At 40.6% G+C, this 26,724-nt stretch overlaps 1 protein-coding gene across 1 annotated transcript in view; it reads left to right on the forward strand.

The window, feature by feature from the left end:
- The window catches only part of FILIP1 (filamin A interacting protein 1), a 108,686-nt gene that overhangs the window by 12,861 nt on the left and 69,101 nt on the right, over nucleotides 1-26,724 (forward strand). The window contains exon 2 of the mRNA XM_010565772.1: nucleotides 15,488-15,628. The gene's annotated coding sequence lies outside the window, so the exon portion shown is untranslated. The remainder of the gene's footprint in view (nucleotides 1-15,487; nucleotides 15,629-26,724) is intronic.

A 26,724-nucleotide genomic window follows, 5' to 3' on the forward strand; every position in this document is an offset into this window, starting at 1 on the left:
CAGTTAGTCTTTCCAAGGAATTCCCAGGAAAATTAATTATGATTAAGACTGTGCATATATATGTACTTTTTTGATTGATGGCTGAATCTAAAAAATAAAAACGAATAAATGCTTTGCTATATTTTTTTCAGGATTTACAGTAAGGCACACTAGGTTTTGTTTGGATTAAATATTTTACTAGACTGCAAAATACTGTTTTTATTATGGGGCTCTTCTAGCAAAATTTAAAGAACAGGAAGACAAGTGGGAGTTTGGGACCATGAAAAAAACCCAAAACAACCCAGAAAGGAAAAGGTTAGAATACTTTATTGCTACAATATAGGGATTAAAACACAGTCTTCCACCTCCCAGGAAAATACTTTAAATACAAGGTATTCTGAGATCACTGCTTTTCTCTTTGCAGAAAAAAAAGTCTACTTTGTATGAAATACTTAAATATTCACCAGAGCAAGAGCTGACACTTGGGAAGACCCGAAGCTCCATGCAAAGTCATGGAGTTGTTCTTACTCCCTGTGACCCAAAATTTACTCATTTGCATTCAAATACCCATTTTGTATCATGCAGACAATTTGAAGAACAGTTTCTTTGTGTATAGCAAGAACTTAAAACACTGCTGGGCTTTGACAGGGAATTTGGATATGTGGAAAAAGAGGGCAGAGAAACCATTTTCTCATCATTTTTCTGCTTCACTTTGATAGTACCTCTGACTTGTGATGTTAGTGTGGGGAAAAAAAAGATCGGAAATAGCAAAAGGAACTGTTTCTGCAGTTCATACATTCCATTTTCATTTTTTGTTTCACTGAAACTTCATAATGAATTTGACCCAAATCTGCTTCAGTGTACTCAAACCCATGCTTTTAGGTGAGATGAATTGTTTACTAGAAGAAATTGCCCAGCATAATTTCAGCTGCAAGCTCTAATCAGACTGTCCTGCTTCCAGTCCCCCTGTGGTGGAAATCCCCAAAGGGCAAAACCTTAGCAGCAGGACAGATGCATAGCTGTAACACCAGGGGCAAAGTGAGAAAAGCACATCCTTGAGCCTTTATAGGTAGTGTCCAGGTGTCCCAGCCCTTCTCTAGGCCACAGGAACTGATTTAAGTGCTGGAGAATATTGGTATTAACCTCGTATTTCCCATTTCTCTCCATAGAGACAACCTAAGCCAGCACAAAGCCATCATTGAAAAAGAAATCTACCAGTACAAATAAATAATATCGTGTCACTATACTATGAAGAAAGCATCAAACTTAGGTTTTCTGTGAGTCCAGTGATGATACTAGATTATGTAGCCTTTGACAGTTTAAGAAATACCTAGTGTTGTATTTTGATTTTGTTTTATTTTGTCTTCTTTTGTACAAATCTCCTTCTACGAGCTTCTCAAGGAATGCAAAAACTTTGCAATTCTGTCATACAGTTCAGTGGGATCCTCTGGATTCCAACTCTGAGGAGTAGCATTTCATCTGCGTAACCCCTAAAATTAAAACAGTTTCTTTATGGAAACAAGCCTGCTTTAAAAAGCTTGCATTAAAACTCCATTGTAGTTAATAGGTCAAAATTCCCAAGGACATTGCAGAAAAGTCTGGCAGACTGTCAGGTTCACCTTAAAAATGCTGTCATAGAGCATTGCAGGCAGGAAAACATAAATTGTAGATGTTATGTTATTTTTGTATATTTTCAGAGCGCTGCCAGAAGAGGTCATTTGCAGATCAAATAAAGGAAAAAACTTAGCAAGTTTGGCTGAAACTATTGTAAGGAATATTTAGAAATTTCTTAGGGCATCTTTGAGAATGTGCTGTGTGTCAGCTCACCAGTCATGACCAACTCCTTTTTTCCTGTACTCTCTAAGAAACTATGAAATCCACTGAGAATAAGGTAGTGAAAGTCAGAAGAGACACTACTTCTGATGTTTCAGTTACAAACAAAACCATATTAATTTATTTGATAAAACCTCTGTTTTTATTTTTAGCATCTTTAAAAATGCTGCTTCTTGAATACAGAAGGGAGGGAATCGGTTTATTGATAAGCAGTCTTATCAACAGGCACATTCTGAGTCTCATCTGTTTAATTCTAGAAAGAGAACTAGTTGATCTAAGTCAACTGCTTCAGTTGCTTTTCTTTGTGAGTCCTTCCTTAAAGTCATGAGAAAACTGGGAAAAATCAAGATGTTCCACCCAGATACTTTTGTGAGGCTGACACAGATTTCTCTGATCTAGAAAATAACCTGAAACTCTGTTTATAGAGGCATTTCAAGGATTTCTGTTAGTCTCAAGTTTTGTCATTGTGTTAGCAAAATATAGCTAATCAACTGGGAATTAACAATAGATGAAAAGGGGAAGTACAAATGTGAGCAGATACTACATGCTATATTAAAAGTCAGGTATGCCAGTTGACTTACCAATGCGATGTTAAGCTGGGATGTAGAACAGAAGACATAGTACAGAACCAGCTGATAAGAAGACCCCTATCTAAGTTTGCCTGACATTTTTCATTAAAAAATCTAGTCTTGTATGAAGCCCAGTTGTTTACAGCTTTGCCAAACTTCAGTTGTTCAGGCTGGATGTCTGGCTGAGTCTGAATTGTTTTTGGAAGTTTCAACTAGAATGCTTTGAGCATTTCCAAGAATGAGATGAGAGAAAATTGTTGTTTGCCCATGTGAAAACAATCCCATAACCATTTTGCTGAACAGCTTTAATGTCTCCATGTTCCAGAGTGATCTACTGAAATTCAGCCAGGGAACTGCTCTGTGGCAGTGAATTGACTTTTGCCATCCCTGTGAAAATTATGCCAGGCTAAGAGCCACTGAAAGAAGTATTGCACCAAGGATACCTGGTAGAGATTTTTAGCTAACTTCTCAGAATAGCCTACACATGCTGATGCTGTCCCAGTTCCTCATATCTTGCCTGTTGCAGCTGGCTTATGCACATGCCATTTCCAGAAAGCACCTCCGTCTCACGGTTACAGGGTTAAGCAATAATCTTCCCACAGTTACTTATTCATCTGATGCTACAGCACTACAGCGCAAGAAACGAGGTGAAGGCTCTTGTTTTTTCCGCTTCAACAATATTTCCTCAGCAGAGCCTATGCCACAGTGGGAAAAAATGTGTGGACCGCAAGATTGCTCGTGCTGCTAGGGAGGGACACGGGGAAGGAATAGCTCTGTGACAAGCCTTTGTATGAAACCTTTGTACCTGTCAGTCAGGATCTCTTTGCCAGTGGTAGGTATTGTCCATCACCCTTGCCGTGGGATAGAAACACTGCCTTCGGGAAGGCAGAGGATAATCAACAATTGCAATGACACTTTGCCAGTGTAAATATGCTTTTATTAGGAATTTATCCGGATATTCAGCTGACTCATTTGGAATCAGAATTATCTCAGTTCGTGTCTCTCTGTGGTCTGAGATTTGTGTCATTGCTCTGTTTGGCATTCACTATTGCCTGCCAGGCAAGCTGGACTTCTCTCTGGGTCCCAGTGTCCACCTCAGCTGATCTTCCAGCTTTGGAAGTGATCATCTCTGATCCCTCTCTAACCACTGCAACAGTGCAGAGTCCACCCTCACCCATCTGCATGGCACTACACTTCCTTGAAAAGTTGTCTTCTTAGTTCTTCCCTTTGCATCTGGGCACAGGGCAGGCTCCTGAGGCAATTTGTTCAACCTGCTTTATTTTTGTGGAAACAGATATGGCAGCTGCTATTCCCATATTTTTACCATGCTTGTTGTTCCTCTTCTCTCTGCTGCACTCCCCCTCACGAATTCATTCCATCTGACTGTACCATCTGCTGGGTACTTCTCATTTGCTTGCTCTCCTCTCAAAAATCAGGGCTTTGTGGTTCTGCTGCAGTTTTCTAGAGCAACAATACACATTTCCACTTCTCACAGTTTTATCCTTGTTTGAAAGCAATGTGGCAACGGCCATACAGAAACTGTCAAGAATTTATGGGTGGCACTTTGGCTATGTCTGTTTTCAGGAAATTAGACAATGCTAATGCTGATTCTCTGACCTTCAGTCCAGTTGCCACTGGCTGGTCATACCTACATTATTAAACTTTCTTAGCCTTCAAGACAGGTTGGCTATGTCCAAGCTGGCAACCCCTGGCTAGGCTGGTCCCCAGCCAGGGCTAATTCCTGAACCATTCCAGGACGACCACTGGTTAGTCCCTGCCAAAATTTTGACCAAGCCCTGGCCCTGTTTAATCTACTAGTTTAGACATAACCCTCATTTCATACTCATCTGAACACATCAAATGCCTGGGATCATCTGAACAATCACATAAAACCCCTTCTGCGTTATAAAGATATATTTTACTATTATTGAATCAGACTTTTCTAAGATTACAGATAGAGTGACTGCTTTCCAAGAATATTTTGAACTTCCAATGCTGGAAAATTCTAGCATTGGAAAAAATTTTGTGACACATGTTTAAACTGATTTTTTTGAGTTGGTTCCTTAGGCATTATTTTAGTATCTCCTCTGCACGCACCTTTGTTTGCTTTCTACTGTTCTGCTTCAAATGTCTGTTTCCTTGGTTCTCTTTTCATTAGATGAGTAAAAAAAACCCAAACCCAGACAATTTGAATAAAGCTCGGGGACCAATGTTTCCACCTGAACTATTGTAATTAATGAGCATAGCAGATGATACTTTGGTCAGATGAGTCAAAGCTAATAACACTTCATTGGGTCTTCTTAGTTCCTCATGGACAAACAGTGCTTAGAGCTACAGGCACAATTGTGCACAGGGTTTCACAGGACTATCTCCTTTTCAGAAGGAAACGTGAACAAGGAAAAACATGCCAGTAAAAAAAGCTTATTTTAACCATATGTGGTTTTGGAGGACTGTCTTTTATTGAACAGCAGTTCAATGAATAACATAAAAAACTCATACAGGCAATTCTAAGCTCTGTCAGAGAGGAGAATAATAAGAATTTCTTGATGCATCAATGGCTAATCCATAAACAGCCAACAAACCAACCAGAAATTCAAATAACTACTTTGAACCCTTGGCTTCAGCAGAATGGACCACACAACTTTTACATAGTGGGAACATCAGGCCATGCAGGGCTTTCTACACTCTTCCATGCAGAAGTAGAGCATTGGGGTTTGCAGCAACTCATAAAGATTTGATGCTGGCTGAATCCCTTGGCCCTCCTCTCCTGTGAAAGGACAGTGCTCATGCCTTAGAGCCCCAGGATTTGTTCCTCCTGTTAGTGAAGCAGAACCTGAGAGGCAACTCTGTCCTGAAGTGTTAGCATGAAGTAAAAAAGACCCCCCCCTCTTCTTGCATAAGTTTCCAATGCCCTGTGTACAATGCATGCTTTGTTAAAATTAGAAATGAATATATCACAATTTTAAAGCAAACCAAAAGGACTTTTATCTGCCAACATCCCTGTTCAAATCTTTCTCCAAGAGCTATGAAATCATCTGACATAAAGCAGAGCAGAGGCTGCATTCTTTACAGAGCTTTGAGTGATGCATATTTTACCAACTCATCCATGAGAAGGAGATTCTTGAACAGAATGGCTAAGTGAAAGAAGAGATAATTTTAAAAATATGCTTATGTGGAATTTTAGTGGTGACATGCACCTCGAACATTGCTAATGATTTCAGATATCAGACTATTCTGCAATTAAGAAGCAATTCAATACAGTTTTAAATTGCAGCTCTGAAAGTGTAATTTATGTTTCCAGTACTTTTATCTTAAATAGTCTTTCTGGCTTAACAAAAATTTGGATACAGGTTGTTTAAAAACTTGCAACTCCAGCACTAATTCAGCAGAAAAGTTTCTGAGGAACAACTGTTACATTAATAAACATAAATCTCTAAATATATTTAAGATTAAGATCCTTGCTGTTCAAGATATTCACCTTTAATTTTAGGTACTTGAAGCATTACTGAAAGCTTAAAAATATTACTGAAAAGAGTGCTGTGACATCTAAGCCATGGCATGCAACTCATTCACATGCCCAGTGACAAACAGCATGCTCTGCCCTTCTTTCTCTCCATAGGAAGAGTTGATTTTGGATTTGATTTAAGGGTGAGGCAAGTGCTTTTGAGATAACATTTTGCAGTTCCCTGCTGCTCTGTTCTTATTTGCAGGCCCATTAAATACTGTTTTGCAGGAACAGCTTTCTTATTTGAACTTCTCAGTAATGACAACAAATTTTTGTGTTTTAAGACTAACATAAGCCAGTTCCAGAGCACCTGCTGGGAGATATTATGATTTTTGTGTACTTCAGCTGAGGATACAGTTAGCTTGTGTTGTTGCTGGGCATGAATTACAGTTTTTCTTCTAAAAATAGAAGTCTTTCGCATTTGGACAATAAAGGAAACATAACATATACATTCAAAACAATTCAATAAAAGCATCCCCAGTGAGATAACAATACGTTTTTCATGTCAGAACTACAGTGGGGTAAAGAAGCCTGCTTTCAAGGGCCCCAGCCAAGCCATAGTAATTTAAAATAGCTGAGCATCAAGTCCTACAGTTGTAGCTCCATGTCCTGTCATAAGCAATCAGATGAAAAGAGAGAAGTTTACTAAATTAGTAGTAAGCCACCGCCTAGTTTTCCCTAGGTGAGGTTTAAGCCTTGCACTCTCTCTGTGCCAGCTCCTGGCATTCAGTCAACTGCAGGCAACTCCACAGCATAATTTGTGGCAGCTAGGGACTGCATTTGTGCTCTGCTCTGGGCAAGCAAACAAACCAACCAACACACAAACTACTGGCCAAAAGCAACTAGCAGGGGAAAGCAAGTGCAGGACAAGGATTTGAAACTTCCCCTAAGCACTCTCCCTGCCTCCAGCTATTGTCCAGCTATAGTTTAAGAGATTGTCGGAACCTGATATGGTTTATCTGGTTAGCGATCGTAAATATTTCTTCCAAGTATTTCTACTGTGTCCCTCCAAGTCATGTTAACTTCTGCATCCATGGACAAGGCTTTCTGCAGATCTGCTGTTGAGTGTGTGAAGGACCACCCCGTTCTGTTTGTTGGTGGACACGGCTTCAAAGCCCACATAAAGGAAAAATAACCAGCCAAAGAGAGCTGGTGCCAGGGCATGACAGGAGCACAAACTGGTTTTCTACTAGAACTCTATGGGTTTGAAAGATGCCAAGGTCACCCACCTTCCAGCTTCCTTCCCAGACACAGCCAGGATGAGAGGCAGCCAACACTGGAAAGCCCAGCTCCTCGAGCTGCGGACGAGCAAGGAAGGGTAAAGGCAAACACTCTCTGGCTGCCGCAATGCACAGAAATGATCTTATAAAACTCGAGATTCTTGAGAACAGGTTTGCCTCTCATGGCAAATGAATAAAAAACCTGCACATGAAATTGTTGCCCAGGGGTATAGATCTAGAATTAGTACCATAAACTATCTGACCATCCCTAGACTGTTCCTCCCTCATATTTCAGAGGAGCACAGAAACCAGCAGTCCTTAGGGAGGCTCTACTATACTTAAACCAGTCATAACAGAGACTTAAAACCTACAGTGCTGGAGATTCCTTAGTGAAGTAATCTCGTGTATCTGATAAACAAACCTGAACAAAATGATGTGGCCTATTAGGATTTTCTCAGACACTTTTCAGGGGCCCGACACTTCTTCATTGACTTACTTGTGAAATAAGTTCATGATCTTTGCCTTGTCAGTGTTCGGCAGCTCTGCACAGGATCTGCATGCAAGATACCATTGTGCTTTTGTTATGTGAATAAGCGTCTGTTAGGAATCCCACCACAACCACTAATCTATTCCATATAAACAGCAGAGAAGTCATGAGAAAATACAGGCTCCTGTTTACTACCAACCTGGCCTACCATCACACAATGGTGACACAGAAGTTAAGAATTAGCAGTCTGATGGCAAATAAATGTTGACAAATCAAAGGAGCACCTTTTGAAAAAAAATTTGAATTACTGATGTGTAAATTCAGAATCTAGTGTCAGGAAGTATATAACTTTTCTTTTGAATATGGATCAAGTTTTCTCTTAAAAATAGTGAGGACATTTCCCCCCATGTATGAAAATATGTTTCAGAACATCAGCCTTCTGCAAACTCATCAGTCTCCATTTATTCATGACCAATTTGTTCCTGAAAGAGTTCAGAGCACGTGGACAGTTTCTGTTCAAGTCAAGGACTATTTTTGCTTGTGACAAAAGTAGCAGTTTAAGGAGGAAACAAGACTGTTTTGATGTATATACATCATGTGGACTGCTGAGGTAAATCAGGAACTTGAAAAATGCATATCTCTTCTGACCGAATCCTTACAAATATATAATGGGAATAGAAACTGAGGCTATGATGAAAATCACTAGCATTGTCAGAGTCAAAAGTGAAACTGTGATTGCTTAGTTGAGAGAAGAAAGTGTAAAGGAGGCATGAAGGAGGGATGTTGCATAAGAAGAGGCTGGAGAAGATGGATGGATGCTCCTTCACAATGCTTGAGTGAATGTGCATATGCTAAAAGCAAAAGGCAACAAAATTAAAATGAAAAAAATACATGCAAAGCTATGTAGATGAACACATATGTAAATGGGTTCTTTTCACCATGTTTGATTAAAGCCAGAAGCTTAGGATGCTTTCAAAAGAATTTTTATGTAAGGTAGGAAAAGACATTAGAAGTCAGTAATTCAGGTCCTAAGCCACCCATTAACTGATGACAATGGAGAGATGTTTTCCATTCTACTGGATCCTTTCTTCCTGCACATCTAATGCTGAATCTGAAGAGCTGAAATTAGCATTGTTCCCAAGAAACTGGTGAGAGATTTTTAACTTCACTGGCTAAGAAAGCGAACTGCTAATAACAAAACCGGCAAAAGTGTTACTATATTTATGAAGCCATCTTAGGTGAGACTAGAGTGAATCAGGTTAAGATACTATTAATTACCTGTATCTTATAGTAATGTTTTGGGCATCTGCATACTAAAATTGCCTTGACTGTGCTCGTACACTTTATATCAAGATAGCATGCTAATATTTATATCAAAATTTCAAATAGGAGTTACGGGAAAGTGAAAATACGTGTAGTTCCATCATGGCCATAGTTTCATCCCATTTGGGGGGGCTCTATGTGTGTGTATGTGTATGTGTGTGCAGTGAGAAATAAATACTTTTTGTAAATGATTGATTTTTGTGTAAACATTTTACTGCTTTTGGTGAAAGTAGATTTTTTTCCAAACTTTTTTTTTGCCCAAGAAGTTTTCTGCTTTGTAGATGTTCATGGGTTTTTACTTCAAGCTCAGCATAAGCAATCTTTTAACCATAAAAAAACTGAAGTTCTATAAAGTATCTCCAAAAACAAATGGCTCTGTTTTTAACAAAATGTCTTTCCTCTCACGTGGACAACCCATGCTATGACCAAAGTAAATGAGAAACAATCATAATTCTGTTCCTTTGGCTATATCTTTTGGATACCCTCCAACATAAAATGCATTAGCACAAAAATGTACTTGTCCTTAATTAATTTATAGCTTAGAGCAGAATACCGTAAATAACAGTTGAACTTCAGCAGCAAACGTTTTTAAGTCATGGATAAAATATTGTATAAAATTTGTAATAAACCTTAAACAGTGCTAGAGGACAAGTCGAACTAATTATCAATAATCTTAGGAATTTCAGTGATGGACAACTGAATGTAAAAGATGTTTATTTTGTAATACATTTGGGTCCTATTGAATTTATACTCACTGAGGGAGAGAAAATTATTTAAGTTTTACCACCACCCTGAACAAATACAGTTAATAAACTGAACTATTTGGTTGGGGGTTTTGATTTGTTTTGTTTTGTTTTGTTGTTAAATAGCTTGAAACATGTAGCGTTCGCTGCATATCAAGGTGCCACGATTAGATCACTGGTCAACCCCAGACCAGGGAAAGAGACAGATAACACACACAGTGTGAGCGCCAACTTCCGCCTTTTATTGCGCAGTCAATTCCTTTTATACTAACAAGGGTAGGCGGGATTACAGACACATCATAAGGCTGCGACTAACCCTCTAACTTTCCGTGACATCGCGAGATCTTCCGAACGCCGAACCCTACAGAAACATATAAAATATGCTGGCATATCTTGTTCTGAAGCATGCATGGTTGAAGGTTACAGAATCTGTATGATATTCTATAGCTTTATACAGGAACACAGGACTGGAAAGGATCTAATGGGTCATCAAATCTATTGTCCTAATATTGCAGGAATCCCATTCTATAATCCCCTTCATAAACTTATCAAGTTCCACTGTGAGTGCAGTTAAGATTTTTGCTGCTGTTACTCCAGCTGGAAAATTGTTCCCAAATCTCATTGCTCCAAGTGAGAACCTGTTTCTGGTGTCTAGCATAGGTTAAATTCTGGCCAATCTGTGCTGATGGGTTTCCTTGCCAACATTGTCATTTAGTTTAAACGGCTCTCCCATCTCCCTGATATATTTATAGACAGCAACTGAATCCCTTAACAGCCTTTATTTTGCTAAGCTAAACAAGCCAAGCTCTTCATTCTGTCTTCTCATATGATAGGTTCTCTATTCCCCTGATCATCCTAGAAGTCCATCTTTGTACCTGAACAAGTCTGAGGTAATGTGCTACAAATGAAAAGGTACAACAGGCTTGTATAATAGCATAATAAAAGAAGCCATAACAAACAGAGTAATAATTTCAGGCTTGCAAGGATGTGCTGTGCCAAATATTTAGGAGGTTGAGTAAAGGTTTTGAAATCTTCTACGGGGATCTTTGTTAGAAATAACATGAGTTTTTTTCCTAAGTTATTGATTGAAATTGCTGTATGAAAGGTTTTTTTAGGGTTTTAATCAAAAGCTGGGAAATCAATGAAAATTATGATTTGGTTGAGACCTTCAGCCAGCATAGTATGCAGTTGATTAGATTTGTGACAGTAATCATGGAAGAAATGGGTCTGGCATTTTTAAAGTTTGTTTGACAACAATGACTGAGAAAATTCCTATGAACACTGTGTAGTATGTGATGAATCTTTCCTGGAGAAGTCGCAATTGCATTCACATGTTGTCTTTAGGAAATTTCAATGGCAGTGTTCAGGGGGTTGGTTCCCTGGAGTTAGCTCTGCAGAGTGCTCCTGTAGGTGAGAGCCACTGGAAAGCAGAAGAGAACGTAGGGACATCTGATCTCACTACCTCCCAGGACCACAGAGAAAAGGATATTTGGCCAAATCCAGCATCCCCTGGTCCCTTGTGCCATAGCTTCTTGGAAACCTCCAGGAAACTCCTGACTCCCAGCTCGTAAGACTGTAACAGCAATCTTTTTTAGCTGTTCTACTTTTAATCCTTAGTGAGTCGATAGTTCAATCAAGTTTCAAGGGTAGCTTCATACGGAAACTTTTTCCCAGTTGTGCTAAGCCTGCCATCCCAGCTCTTGGGGCCACGATCACTGGAGTGTAGGATGCTTCTGTTAGTGTGGAGGAGAGACATTGTTGGGTTGGGGGGGGGGGGGCATTTGTTTTTCTATAATCCTTTTCTCAGGAATAAACTCAGTAATTTCTTTTTTAGCTTTTCTCTGGCCTGTAGCACAAGGAAAAAAAGAGCTTTTGTAATGCGCTGTAGAAAAAGAGAAGCACAACTTTAAGCTGATATATGCGCATATGAAGACCAATGAAAATGAAAAGCTTTTAAAATACAAGCAATTTCTTAAGCAAGAGCAAAGGGGAATCCCAGCTGTGATTACAAGCAATTAGATACACAATTAAGGAAATACATGTCAGAGCACTGCATGGGGGGCTGCTCCCTGGGGGGTGGGAGCAGGGGGAATCCCCATGGGGACTAGTGGGCTGGGGGGCAACCCCAGCCCCAAGCATCAGGCACTTCCCTGGGGATGGACCAAGGCCGGGATGGGCTGTGGACCCACAAGTGGGCCCAGCTTGGTGGGGCCCATGGCCAGGCAGGGCTGTGGGCTGTGGGCAGCTGGAGAGCAGCGATGCTGGGGCAGGGACTGATGGCCCCAGGGGAGCTGGCATGGGGTCCTGGACCCTCAGGGCCCTGACAGTAAAATAAATGGAACTGTAATTCTAACGAACATTTCTGACGATAAGAGTCATCATCAAATAGTTGATTTGCTAGTGGAAGCCACTGTACGCCACCTGCCCTCATGGTAGCTTGTGGGCTGTGGGAAGTAGGTACCCCTTCATGCATCCTGAAGCCTTCTCCACTGATGCTGGTGGGGTGTACGGTGCTTGCCAAAATCACCTTCAGTTTGTGTCTTTTTCTGACAAGTTGTGCATAGCCAGACCTTCAGAGTGCTCCACCAGACTGTCCGTCCAGAAGGACTTGACCTTTGTTGTACTATCCCCAGTGTGACAGCTGGAGCTTGGAACTGCAAGGGAGTGAAAAGCAGCTTCGAAAACTCTTTGTTTTCCCTGGCTGTTCCTTTGAGGGTCCTGGGAACTGAGGCTTGTAGATCACTGGGAAGATGGGGACTTTCGTCAAAGCTGTCGTTATGGTATCTTGGCCAACCTGCCAAAGAAAACTTCAGCTTTCCTTCTGCTAAGTTTGGTTCCCTGATCCGTGGTGTGTCAGGGGAAAGGGGGCATGGGTATGTGAACGAGGAAAGCTGAGAGGCTTTCTCCAAAACAAATCTACAGAGAATCAATAGCTTTGTATTACTGCACTGAGAGTAACAAACAGAAATGATTCTATTTAGTGCACGTGATTAAAACTCTCAACAACCGGCATGGAAAAAACAGCCCAAGAGGCATCCTGCTGTGCAAAGGGCTGTGATGTTATTGTAGCCCAGTTAGGTTAAAGACGCTAGTGAGGCAAAGTCTGCAAGTAAAGCTGCTTCTTTCATTAGCCTAACAGGTGGTTAGGAGCATTTTTGATGTACCTGTGTGATGGCTGTGAGTGAAATACCAGCTTTATTCAAGTCAGTGGCAAAATCCCATGGGCTTTTCAGTACAACACAATGTTGTGTAATGGAAAGTATTTTAATTAAATACAGTGATATTTATCCCGACTGTTTCTTTTGCTCACTGTATTTACTGTGGCATCACTTAGTTAAAGTGGGGAATAAGACATGTATAGGCATAAATACTATCTCTAGATATTTTAAAGTTTAATGAAGAAAAAGGTTTTCCAGAGTCTTGCAAAACATCTACCTTATCCTGCTGCTTGGTAAAACATCAGACGATCTAAATTACTCAAGCCCTAACTGTGTTCTAGGATGTTTCCACTTGGGAAGATTTAGGTGTAGTTACTACACTTGTAAGATGACTTTAAAACAATATATAGCGGAGGGAAAGTACTCTTAAGGACCTATTTTTAAACCATGTCTCCTGTGAACAAGGTTTCTGCAAATCATGAACAACACCACTTCTTTTGCATTCAGTTCATCAGATTTTAATCTCATTTAGACTGACAAAAATCCAGAGTAACTTCTTTAAACTCAGAAGAGTCAAGACAAATGAGGTCAGAATTTGACCCATTAAACCTTGGTCCACCCTTTTTGTAATCTTCATAATTAGTATGAGCTGATTGACAGAAAACTATTCTTTGTTTCTTATACTTTGTGAGTTGCACTGAAAATAAAGCTCTTCACTGCCAAAATATGGCTCACTTTCTTTTATTAGCTCTAGATAGTTGCACATTAACTTTTAAAGACAATAGTCTTGATCCTTCCTCTGTTCAAATTAATGAGAAAACTCTCCACTGACTTTTTTGAAGGACAAACTTTTTGTAGGTCAAAGAATTAATTTCTGTAAATCCCATGTGCCTCATACAAATTATCTCTTCTTGTAAACTGTCATGCCAGATGTGATTCAGAGCTTGTGGGTGTAACAGTCTGATAGCCTGAATTCTTGCACTTGTAGGAAATACTTTCTACTATTAATAAATAAATAGATGGATAATTGCTCAATTTTCTCCTAGAACTAGCTGTTCAAGACTGAAGTTTCCTAAACAAATTTTCAAGAAAATTAAAGTATTTATCAATAAAATAATCTGAGTTTTTTTCCTGTAAAGCCAAGTTTTACTTAATGTGCTTGCACCAATTTAACTGTGATTACAGCTGGTTAAGATTTCATTATTTTATTTATCCTTCTGTTGTTCATAATCCAATAAATCTCATTCTTTCAATTCAGAGCAAGGACAAAAAAATTCTACAAATACCAGGTTGGTATTTACTATTTTGCAAGAATTCACATACAGTTTATTAAGAAATAATGGGGAAATGTGCCATACACTGTTCTAGCTGCTATTAACTTAGACACAGTAGTAGTCCTGCTTTATTCCTTAAATGGTATCATCCCTATATGACTATATTGTTGTTAGGAGAACTATATAAATGATTTAAATAACAGACAGCCTGTACAGCTGAACAAAATTGTTACTCTTTTCTTTAAAAAGATCACAGCTTTCCAGAACATCATGTTCTCCTTGACCAAATGCTTTGCCAAAGGAAAGACCTCCATGGTCTCACAGCCCTCAGAAGCTCTTTGGTACCACCAGTCCTGCCACTGAGCCTGCCTGAGAAATCACTGCTCAGATCCTTTGGCTCTGATCTTTCCATGCTAGCTGTCTCTGAAGTGGGTTTGACCTACCAAACTTTGCTTGTACCATAATCGTGCTGCACAGTTGAGAAGGTCAGGGCAGAATTCAGGGAATCCACAAGGTGAATTCAAATTCTGTTCGTATATGCAAACTAATCAAATGCATGAATGAGCTTTTATCAATATGAAACCTTGCCTCTCTCCAGTGTTACGGCTCTGTTCCCTTTATGCCCTGCAACATCCCCAGCTTTCCAGTAGCAATGCTCCCAGTTCCCTCCATGTCTGCTATACCTCCATGGTATTTGGAGTTGTCACCGTGTCCCCAGCCTTCCTTTGTTTGCTTTGTGGGCTGTGAAAGAAACTGGTCTGCAGCTCTTGCTCTGCTGCAGATTGTCCAGTTTGGCCAGCTAAGGGAGTCATGCATTCTCACTCAGCAGCTAGAATTCTGCAGACTGTGTGCAGTGTGACTAATAGATGGGCCAAGCTGGACATGTTACTTCTCTGCTGGCATTTCATCATTGCATTGCATTGCATTGCATTGCACATATTCTGCAAAAGTAGTGTACGCAATGAGGAACACAGCACATTACCTACCAGCTTTTTCCTTCCCTTGTTAACAGCTGCTTTTTTTTTGGATGGAGGGCGTTACTTGGTGCTGATTGCTGAATTAAAGCAGAAAGCTGCGACTTGTGGCACCAGCTCTTAGGAGGCAGCAGGAGTGCGAGGTTTTACTACCTGGGTTGGTATACTGTATCATACCTGCAAACACATTGCCCAGTGTATTCTGGATTCTTCAGGTTGCTGTGCTGTGTCATGGCTTTGGAGACACATGGAGGAAGTAAATGGGAATCTCTAAATTAAAAAATGTAAGTATTTTCAAGCCACTTTAAGTCTGGAAGTCTGTGTTTTCTAGGTGGCCTGCTGGCTGGCAGGCAGAGCAAGCAGAAGATGATGCTTCTCGCTTTGTCCTCGTGTGCAGCCCCTGAGCCTTATCTTTTCTCTAGGGAGCAGCAGGGACCCCAGTCAGCCTCAGGTGGGAGCAGCAGAGCAATGGCACAGGGACACCTCCACCCTCGACTCCCTCCTTCCCCCTCCGGACCTAGATTCTAGCGAAGCCCCTGCTCTGGAAGCATCCCTCGACACAGGTATTACTGCACACGACGGGCTTTTCCAGCTGACACGCAGGAGCTTCCAGGTAGAGCTGCGCTCCTAAATTAATAATGTTCAGGAGATGCCGTTGCAATAGCATGGCTGGAAAACAACGCTTGAGCTTCCTGCATGTGTCAGCTCCAGGAGGTGACCAAAATGACTTATGTCATCTCTTGTCTTTCAAAGGCTCATCTGAATTGCAGAGCTGTCAAAGCCCTCAGGGACTGTTGAGGATTACCAAGGACATCTTGAATGTACATTATTTTCCCTGAAATTTTTTAGCATGATGAGTTAATAATAAGCATCCTGAGTTAATGAGTTAGCGTAACGAGGAGCTCTTCAGCAGGCACCTATTGACTTTTATGACTTTATGGGTATTTCACAATATTCATCTGGGATTTTGCCTGTCTTTTAAAAGCCCTATTGCTAGTATCACATTGGTTATAGAGTAATCTTTATTTCCATTTTTAAAATGCCTGGTTCACAGTGCTGGAACATACTTTGAAATTGTGAACCCAGCTCAAAAACTGGAAGGCAATCAATAACTGATTTTATAAAAATTTCACAACTTTAAGCCCAATATTATATCATATTTTTAGATGTCTGACTCATTTGGAAAGCTCGGGATTGTCTCTATTAATTATGGCCCCAGAAGTTCTATCTCAACAGTCAGAAAGCAACTCCATTTGTAGTCAAGGATTGCAAACACAATCTTCCTGGAACTGAAAGTTGTACATTGTGCAATTTTTATGGCTTGTATAGCTTTTCTATTTTTACTTGGTTGAAACCTGCAATACATCATATAATCCTCCTTAAATTGTCATTCATAATGCTCATTTCCATTAACTTGGCATAAATAAATTATTTTCTTTCTTAAATTTGTATAGTTACTATTTTGCCTAACAATGTTACACAAACAAAACATTATTTTTTCTCTGATACAAAGCTGATGTGAGTACAAACTGCTAATGATGTGTTTCTAGTGATGGAATTTTTAAACCAAATTTTAAAAAAACACACAGTATTTTCTTTTTTATTTAAAAATATGCATGTGTTATGAAGTCCAATAACTGTTCCCTTACTTTAACAAACCATTTATTTAATCCACCACCTTTATAGGCATTTGGAAAAGTTTCTCTGAGGTTTCAGAAAGCCTAATAAAATTGCACTTTTCAGCTTTTTCAAGATACAATGGGAAGAACAATTCTGGTTTTTTTCCTTTCTAGAACTTTCCAGTACTTAGAACTTTCCAGTACCTAAAGGGAGCCTACAAGAAAGCCAGGGACGAGCTTTTTTAAAGGGCATGTAGTGCTAGGACAAGGGGCAATGGCTTTAAACTAGAAGAGAGTAGATTTAGTTTAGATGTAAGGAAGAAATTCTTTACTGTGAGGGTGGTGAGGCACTGGAACAGGTTGCCCAGAGAAGCTGTGGCTGCCCCATCCCTGGCAGTGTTCAAGGCCAGGTTGGATGGGGCTTTGAGCAACCTGGTCTAGTGGAAGGTGTCCCTGCCCATGGCAGGGGGGCTGGAACTAGATGATCTTTAAAGGTCCCTTCCAACCCAAACCATTCTGTGATGATTCTATGAAATGCATCTTCAAGGTATAAGAGATCAGTCAGTGACAAGGGTTTATACAGAACTTTTCAGACTTGTTCTTGCTTACATAAATAGAGATAATGTCATGTATTTGGCTACTTGCAGAAATTGTTTGCGCAACATTACTTCATACCCTGGCTGAGCAGAGGGCAGGGGAGCTAAGCCTGCTGCTGGCACACCAGTTCACGTCATCTGTGCCATAACACTAAATGCTGGGTTCTGACAATGTTTTTACTTTCTAGGCTTTCCTGTCCCTCTAATTATAATCCTTTGTCTTTGACACATATGCTTATTTCAAGTCCGAGATTTGTCAAATAGTTGGTGTTTGCTGCTTTCTGCGGGGTATGGCCTGGTGATTTCTAGTGCCTGGAAGGCCAGTGCTACAGCCGAGCCACACTACCACGCTGGTATGTGCTGCCAAGCATTTTTCCTTGCAGGCTTTTGGTTTTTCTTGATGCCAAAAAGTAATAACATTTGTATCAGTAAGTACAATTATAATAAAGATTTTTTTGCAAGCATGACAGCTACCTTAGGTCAAGCACATGGCAAACTCCCAGCTGTACTGAGATTCTCTAAATATGGCCATTTCATACCAGGTCAGTTTTGCAGTCCAAGAGTCGACTGACAAACTGCTGACTGATTTTTTTTTTAAAATTTATGTTGTTTATTTGGCATGCAGTCAACGATGTTGTACGGGATGAATTTAAAAGATATAGTAGGGTATCAGATTTTGGAATTAACTTTGATTAAATGAGTTACAGAACTTAATATGGAGACAAATAGTTTTTGGGGTTTTGACTGAGTTTAATAATTTCTCTGAGACAGTGATATACAAATCCTAAAGCACTGTGCTGATAAAAGGAAATCTGAAAGTGCAACTGAATAGAAATGTACGTGAACTGATGAATTTAACTTGGTTTCCTAGCTGATAAATATTATAATAAACAAATGTATGTATTCCTCAAATTACATTTAGTTTAGCAGAGTCTTTCAGGTTTAAAGATATAAAATACTCTTAATAATTCAGTAAGGAAATATTTATTCAACGTGAGGACTTTTTCCTGACTTTTCTGAAAGCTTTGTGAAGTATTCTCAGTATATCTACAGCGGAGACTCAGCTGGTTAGTCTGAGCCTACTTTTTCTGGACAGCTGTGCTTACCAGTCAGCTACTGGGTGCTCTGGAGAGCTGCCCTTTAACTTTCAGCTGGGCAGATCTGAAAAAAACTCTTTCACCTCTGAAATTCCTGCAGTGTGCATGTGGACAAATACAGATAAGGAAGAGCTCTTATCTGTGGCCTATGCAGGGAATATTAAGAGTAAAGAGGTGGTACTCAAAGCTCACTTAGACATTGTCACTGGGGATAGAAACCCGAGTGAGGTTTATTCTCACTGGGAGTAAAACAATATGTGAAATGTGAGATGAGCATGTGAGAATACTTTCTGTTACATCTTGTTTCTTAAGATAACTAAACATAGCGCTTCAATAAGACAAGAGGTGAATTTACATCCTCACAGGAGGAAAACTGGTTAATCTTCCTTTTCCCAAACCACAGGTGAGAAGCTAAAAAGCAATAACAATACCATTATGAGCTATTCAGAGACAGGAGGAAAGATTAAGCTTTTGACCATAACTAGCATTCACACCTAAGAAAGCAGCTGCCTGGGCAGCACAGGGTCCAAGTTGCTCCCCGCGGCCCCAAGATGTGACCGTAGCAGGTTCTTGCCAAGGCCATGGGTCCACCACACATGCACAGGAGAAGCAACCCAAACTAATTTCTCAGTCATCTAAACTTCCTTGAAGGCAGCTGAAAAATATTTCAGTAAATAAATAAGTCATGCTGAGACATTACATAACTGCTGGGTCAGACAGTTTTTTCACTAAATAAAAAGAAACAGTCATTTCTCTATTTATATGCTGCTTCCTTACCTGATTTACCAATTGTATACCATCTGTATATGCCTCCCCTCTTTTTTTTTTGGATGATGACCAAACTTTTTGGCAATATTGTGAAAAGTCAAATCAGACTTTTAAATTTGTATTGAGAGACCTAGTGATGCCTTAATATTTAGAGCCACCCACCAATTCGCTTCAGCAACATTGAGAACCACATTGCTTTTCTGTCATCCACTTCCTGATAGGGAATAGGAACTTGAAATTTTATTTTTTTTTTCAAATTTACCTTAATTATTCAAAATTAGTTTCTAGTTTCACCTGCTCTAACTAAAAGAAAGCTAACATTGATCCATTGTTTATTGCTGTTTCTTAAATTACTTGGTTTGGGCAATAACAGCCAAATTCCCTCCACTTTTTCTCCCAAAGAGAGAGTTCAGCACAAGGAGTTGTGGCTGGAGAGTCAAATGAGTTCATTTCCCAGTTAGGTAGCTCAGTAAGGGTGAGCTTTTGACTCTTTTCAGTACTTTTTAGAAATACAGGGTTCTCTGTTCCTCTCAGCCAGAAGCGTCCCTGCGGCAGCGGTCTGCGTACTGATGCCTTGTAGAAAATCCATCCCAGCAGCCCAAGCCACTTGAGTTTGTGACTTCGCTAACACCAAGTTGGCAGGGTTGGTTATAGCAGGGATTGTGAGGGGTGGACGCAGTCCCACCGCCTCTGTCATGTCCTAACGTTTGCCACCAAATGTGGCACTGTGTCAGATGCTGATAACAAGATGCCAGACACCTGCTATTGCCTCCCCACCCAACAGCAAAATTGGCCTTTGTAATGATGCATTTATGGATCCAGTGCCAGTTTATGAGTCAGCTTACTGATGTGCCCAAATTAAGGGCACAACCTCTTTAGAGAAGCAAAACTGAGACCTCCCAGCACATCCCAGGGGCAGGATGCAGCAGTGTCCTCCAGCCATGTCCTCTCACAGGGAGCTAGAGCAACACCGCCCTCTGCCCAGCACCTTTTTCCATAGAAAGAAAATCAGGGGATGCTTTCCCTGATAGACAGGAGCCATGGCAGGCTTCAGCAGTGGTCACTGGAGCTGCATGACTGAGGACAAGGATAGGCCTGAAGTCTTAACATAGCCTCAGAGAGCTCGGGCTCCATTTCAAAGAAACTGCAGATTATGGATGAAACCTAAACTCCTAGCTCAGTCACACAAGGGAGATACTTAAAGCTGAACATTGTGAATTTGTGCCAGTGCAGATGATTTTATCTTCATGCAGGCTTGTAAAACACCCACTCCATTTCTAGGAGCTCTTTTGAATATCTTTCCATGGCTCTGAATTGAAATTACTTTCTAAGAAAAGCAGCTAAGAATTTTTTACTCTATCCTAGTGGAAAAAAGGAAAATTCAACCTTTTTTAAAAAGTTAAGTAAGGTAGGGTGTTTGGCTCGTTGCAACAAGACAAACACAATTCACTTAGATCCCCGTTGAAATTGGATTTTAAGAAGTCACAGACATTAAAGCAACTTGGATCAGGCAGCAGGTAATTTTAGTTATGTTAATGTGAGACCAAGCCCATGCAGAGATATGTATTTGCTTCTTCCTCCTCTCTTCCTTCCCTACTCAAAGTACCCATGCTGTGTTTTCAGCTTAGTGTCACATTCTGCTCTGAACTAAAAAGCCAGGTGAAGATGTGAGTAGATTAACATTGACAGGCTGTTCAAAAAAAAGATCAAAACCAGCTCAACCTGTAGATGCAGGATAACTCTTTGACTTCACTCTTTTCAAGTGAAGAAATTGTCTAGGGATTTTGAAACCAAGACATTAGAAGAGGCACAGAAATACGGTTTCTAGAAATGAAAGCTACTATAGTGGATGAGATGGTTTTCAATGCCCAGGTATCTGCAGGTTTTTGTGCTGCTCCCTGTCAGTGTGAGGCATTGGTATTATTTAAATCAGGCTGACATTTACTTCTTTACTTTCTTTGCCACAAGTTCTGAAGTCAGTGGAAAGCTTGCAGGATTACTGGGAAATAATGACAGTCACTGGGCTGGCACTGCCAGGAATGAAGTAAGACTCTCCTTTCCTTTTACCTCTTTACAAATAGTAATGACAAGTGAAGGCCAGGGCTTTGAATAATGCAAGGGCCACTCTGGAGCCTCACAGTGCTAGTCCTCTTATCAGTGACATGAAGCAGAGGAGCTCAAAGTTTGTGCCACCAAGCCCAGCAAAAGCCAGGAGAAGCCTGGTGTGAAGTGGGGATGTTGTGCAACCCCTCTCTCTGCTTCAGCTGCCCTGTGTCTTCCTGACCCCTGCTGAACTAACTGCTCTATCTCCAGACCATCTTTCAGTAGCCACTTAAAAATACGCCTCTAGAATAACTAATATACTTCTGCATGCCTTGACTTAACTTACTTGAAAAAATACAGATTCTTTTCTGTTTTCCCACCACCCTCCGCTTATTTTCTCTCTGCAGACTGTGTATTTATGGTGAATTGCACTTTCCCTTTGCACGGCTGATTAGTTTTCCATTTCCTTTGTTTGTAAAGGAGCAGGCTGTGGAAAGGAAAGGCTGTAAACTAAAAGTGCCAGGGCATGAGCACAGATACTAGAAGGTGAATGTCTGTAGTCTTATTAAACTGTTGGAGTGGTCCCCGGCACGCTTTTGGCCAGGCCACTTAACACCCTCCTGAACCATTTGAGAGTGTGTTTTGGGAGTCAGCATGGGCTAGGAGCAATTCCCAGTGGGCAGTGTTGATGCAGCCAGCATGTTATGGATGCTAAGAGAGCTTAAGAGCCTGAAGGATTTTCCAGGACAGCTGGCCTCACAGTCAGAGAGCAGTCCTGGACATGGTTAATCTCCAGGATACATGTAGCCAGAGAATTCTTTTTTTTTTTTTTTTTTTCCCCCCAATGGGAAAAATTTCTATAAACCCATCAAAATTGATAGTGAAACTCAATGGCAGGTTTAGTATCAGAGACTATTTTTAACTCCTTGGTTTGAAACCAGTTAAACTTCACAGAGGAGGAACCTTTTGGGAGGTGGAAGGCAGCCCAGTCTAACAGAGGGGGTTAAATTCACCTCTCACCAAACGACCAGGCATTCATGTGCAAGCTGGTACTCTGTGTCTATCAACAACCGAAAATTCCTACAAAGGAGTCACTGAGAGAGATTTGGAACTTGTTCCCTGCCTTAGTTGACAGCTGAAATTTGAGATGCTGCAGATGTGTTTTTACACTGTTGTCTCTTGGAGACAATATTTGTAGAAGATACAGGTTCTCTGTATAATTTCTTTTCCCTTGCTGTAAAATGTAAGGGTATTTACATGGTGAGTATTTTTTGTTATTTTTGTTATTTTTAGAAACCAAAAGAAGGATAAATTAGTCAAATGTAAAATGTAGCTATAGTTGTTTACTGGTTTCAGTAAAATCAGAGCTGTGCAAATCACAGCTACCGAAAAGAATACGGGATTCACGATTCACGTCTGGTCAGCAAGAGACAGCAAAATACTTCCCTCGACCCAAAGCTTGAAGTTTGCTTTTGGGACATTTATCTTTTTGTCTTGTCTCACACTGGTTAAAATTCAAGTCAATTTTGAAATAAAAAATAATTTTAAGGTGAAAAGTTGAAATAGATTTTGTAGAAAGCTAGTAAGAGTTAGTTTCCTCATTTCCTGATTGCATTCCCTGTTTGCCCTGTGGTTCATTCCTAGGTTAAAGTAGGATTGCAAGGATGACAGAATGACTTTACTTTCCATGCTGCGTTCCCTCAGTGATATATCAGTTTTAGGTATTTTGGTTGGTCATTGTAAGGATAGGGACAAGGGACTCAGAGGCAAGAGCTGTGATGATTATCAGCCTGCTCCTGTCTATTGCTGCTTTCAGCAGTTTCCTGCCATCTTGGAAGGAGAAAACACATTGTTACAGGAGCAGTGGTCTTTAGCAACTACTTACAAGAGGTACAGCATGGTTCCTAAGTCCACAGTATATTTGATCCTGCAGGTTATCAGCTTGGTTCTATGCTGTCAACAAAAAGAAATGACTAATGCTTACCTAACACCAAAGATTACTTATCTGCAGGAGCAAAAAATCTTTGGTAGGCCAGCTAATCTGCATCACCTCTCTTATCATTTTCCAGGCACGTTCTGGCTGTCAGGTGATAAAACAAATGTTTAGTGGGTTTGGACTGAAACTAATGGCGACAGTGCTAGCTTTATCTTCATGTGAAGTTCACAGTTTGATTTTCAATTGAAATGGCATAACTCAAAAGGGCAGAAAGCTGTAAAACAATATGTGAAGAATCATGACAGGGCACAGTGCTCATCCAGTCCTCAAGGGGTGGCTGTGTCTCGAGACACGCTCCATCAGCTGGGTGTAAAGTACATGGCCCCAGGAAGCAGGGGCATTTCTTTCCTCCAAGGATCCATGCTTTTCCTTCAAATCAGGAGTAGTCCTGGGCACAGGACACTCCGGTGGGCTGGAAACAGGCTGGGAAGAGGGATGAGTAGGAACCAACATACTCCCACGTCTCCCAGCTCAGCTGAAATGTGCTAGAAAGGCTGCACCGCAGGCAGTTAGCACTGTTGCCACCTACCTTGCTCCTGACCAGTCCTTTTCAGCCACATAGCCACTCTGGAGAATAAATATCTAAACCCTCGTCAGACCTAGTGGCATGTTTGTCTAGTGGTGTCAGCTACTTGAGCTGTCTCTTCTCTGTGACTCCCGTTTGTACTTTCTGGCAGCTGGGAAGCAGAGTAATCAAAACATCGGTAAAGTGATATATAAAAGTTTATTTTTTTGACTGAATGATGATCTAATAGCTTATCATTCCTCATGCCTCATGCATCCAAGATGTTTTTCCAGATGAAGCCTGGGAAACATGAATCTTTGTGAAACAAGTCTATGTTACTCCTTAGTTGGTCAGCAAGCGTTACTCAAGTAAAAGTATTCCAGCTGAAACCACAAGTTTTCCTGAAAATGACAAAATTAATGGAATTATACCAGCATAAACTCTGTTCTTTGTAAATCTGTGCCATAATTTAGCTTGAGGAGAGTTTATCTTGGAATTAAGAAAATGGTGTTAAAGGGGTATAAATCTGCCTTAGTGACGACTGGCTTTCCTCTTTTAGTTTTGTGAAATCCTTTTCTGCTTTCATGCAGATTATACCTGTTCAGAATGGCACCTCGATATGGAATTTTCAGAAATCTTTTTCTTTTCTTCTTGAGAATACATTTATGCTTATTCCTCCCATTTCTTTTTTCAAGCAAAGGAACTATTGTTGAGATAATGCTTGGTGAATATAATCCATGTGCTACTATGCTCCACTGTTATAAGAATCAATTTCAGGAGCTATAAAATAAATCTTTGATAAAGCAAAAAGGTTTTGCTGATTCTCGTGCTGTACCTCAACAAGTGTGTCTGCTATAACGTTGCTACTTTTCTACACTATTTGCAAGCAGCATAAAAACAAAAGTTCTATTCACCAGAATACATTAGGTAATAATGAGATAGCAGTGACTTGATAAAAGAAAATTATCCTACATCTAAAACAGTCACTGCATTTTTGTCAGATACTCTTAATGGGGACAAATTCTTCTTTCTCATAATTAAAAAAACTCAAGTTTCTTCCACAGATGAGACTCCGTGCATGGTATGACAAAATGAGGGAGACACCATGACATCTGTCTGCCATGGGGCACTATCTCCTTCCTGCACGGGCTCCTCTGAGCAATGCCATGCCCTCTCCTCACTCGAGTGCAGGCAGTGGGTGCAGCCCAGGGACCAGCTCAATCTGCTGCATCTGGCAAAGGGCTTACGGGGTGGGAGGGAGCCCACAGAGCAGTACTTCCAATGCAGATGGTGCAAACCCCGCTACGGAGGCAGCGTCAACAGGATGACGTGAACTTTTCTTCTTCAGTGCATGGGGCTCAGCACGTGTGCTTGGGCGTTGCTCCTCCTAACGCCTGTATGACAAATGCTTTTCCAGCACTGCAAAGTAGACCAGGTGAAAGGATGAAGGCAGTAGTGGTGTTATGTAGCTAGACTAGCCACAAGTCCTCTCCTAGTCCATATAAGAATTACAGCCCTGTGGCTTAGTTATTCAAGCTGTTTATGGAGCAGAGAATTGTCCTGATCCATAAAGTATCCATAAAGTGCCAATACTCCAACAACAAGGGCAAGCAGTTTACACATGCTCTCACAAAAGCACATGGGTAACATATAATACTGTCAGAAGGAACAAAGACCTTTTCTTGTTTGCTCTTGCAGATAAGTCATGATGCATATAAGGGCAAGAGATTGGGGGAGGGTTAGAGAGCAGAATGGATTAGTGCTCTAGGCATGAATGTTTAGAAATACAGGAAACTCCAGAATTGCTACGGGTAGATATTTTTTCCATTCTTCACCTTATTAGTCATTTGGTTTAGCATTCTCCTCTGACCAGCATGACTGAAACAAACACTGGAGTCATCTACAACAGCAAAATGAAGAATGAGGTCTGCGTTCCTTTGGCACAGTGTTGTTCGGCTATCACACAGTCCGGAGTCTGACATGTCTGCTTCATGCAGCATCCAAGTCCAACTGAGCAGCATTGCTCAGCATGCACCTCTGCACAATGCAGCCATCAGTTCCTACCTGGGCCTCTGACAAGCTCTTGGTAGCATGATTCCTTTTTATTTCTTCATATCAGACAAAACAATAATAAGGAACATTTGCAGAGTCCAGGAAACCAGCCTGGAATAATTGATAATGATAAACCTAGTCATTTTAATCAGTCTCTGAAGTGGTGTGACCAGTTGCATGTCTACATGTTTGTCCTGGGAAAGCCACACCACTGAGGCCATGTAGCCTTAGTTCTGGCTATCCAGATCCCTTGGGGCTAAAGCCATCCATCCCCATCTGGGGTGGTTCTTGCTGAGGACTTCTAAGCCAACAAGGTCAGTTTGGTGTCCCTATCTTCCTCTCTTCCTGACATCTGAGAAGGTGTCTTCTTTTTTTGTATTTTTGTTCAGTGTTTTTTTCTTGGTATCTACTATTTGCAGATACAGACTGATACTGTTTTAAAAATTTTCCAGCTCTCTTCCTCATTTATGGGGTGTTTCAGGTCTGATGGAGGTTTTATATGATTTTGTCTCCATTTTGAGTATATTTATATTATTTTTCGCTCCTGGTGCTATACATTGATTGGTAATCACTGGGCAGAGATTTGGCTTGCTCAGTTCTTGAGTTCTCAGCAATCTCCCCTGTGTACCAAGCGCTTCCACACAGCACTTTGCTTCACTCCAAATGCCTGCGCAGCGGTGCCTTTGAAAAATACAGTTCCCAAAGCCACAGCTGAGAAACAATTCCAGTTTTGGCTCACTAATAACCCAATTGCACCGACCCTGCAATACATTGTTAGCCTGTCAGAAACCCAGCACTTTCATGTGATATCTTAATCAGTTAGATCTGCAACTGAACTCCAGACTACAAATTTATAGCCAAAGGCAACAACCATATCATGGCTGTAAATCAACTTTTTTGTGTGTGTGCGTGTGTATTATTAATATTATTATTATTATTATTATTATTTTAAGGAGAGCACTACAGGGCCAAAATCAGCATGT

The sequence above is a fragment of the Haliaeetus leucocephalus genome, unplaced genomic scaffold (assembly GCF_000737465.1).
Source record: "Haliaeetus leucocephalus isolate CR32 unplaced genomic scaffold, Haliaeetus_leucocephalus-4.0 Scaffold195, whole genome shotgun sequence".
NCBI classification, from domain to species: Eukaryota; Metazoa; Chordata; class Aves; order Accipitriformes; family Accipitridae; genus Haliaeetus; species Haliaeetus leucocephalus.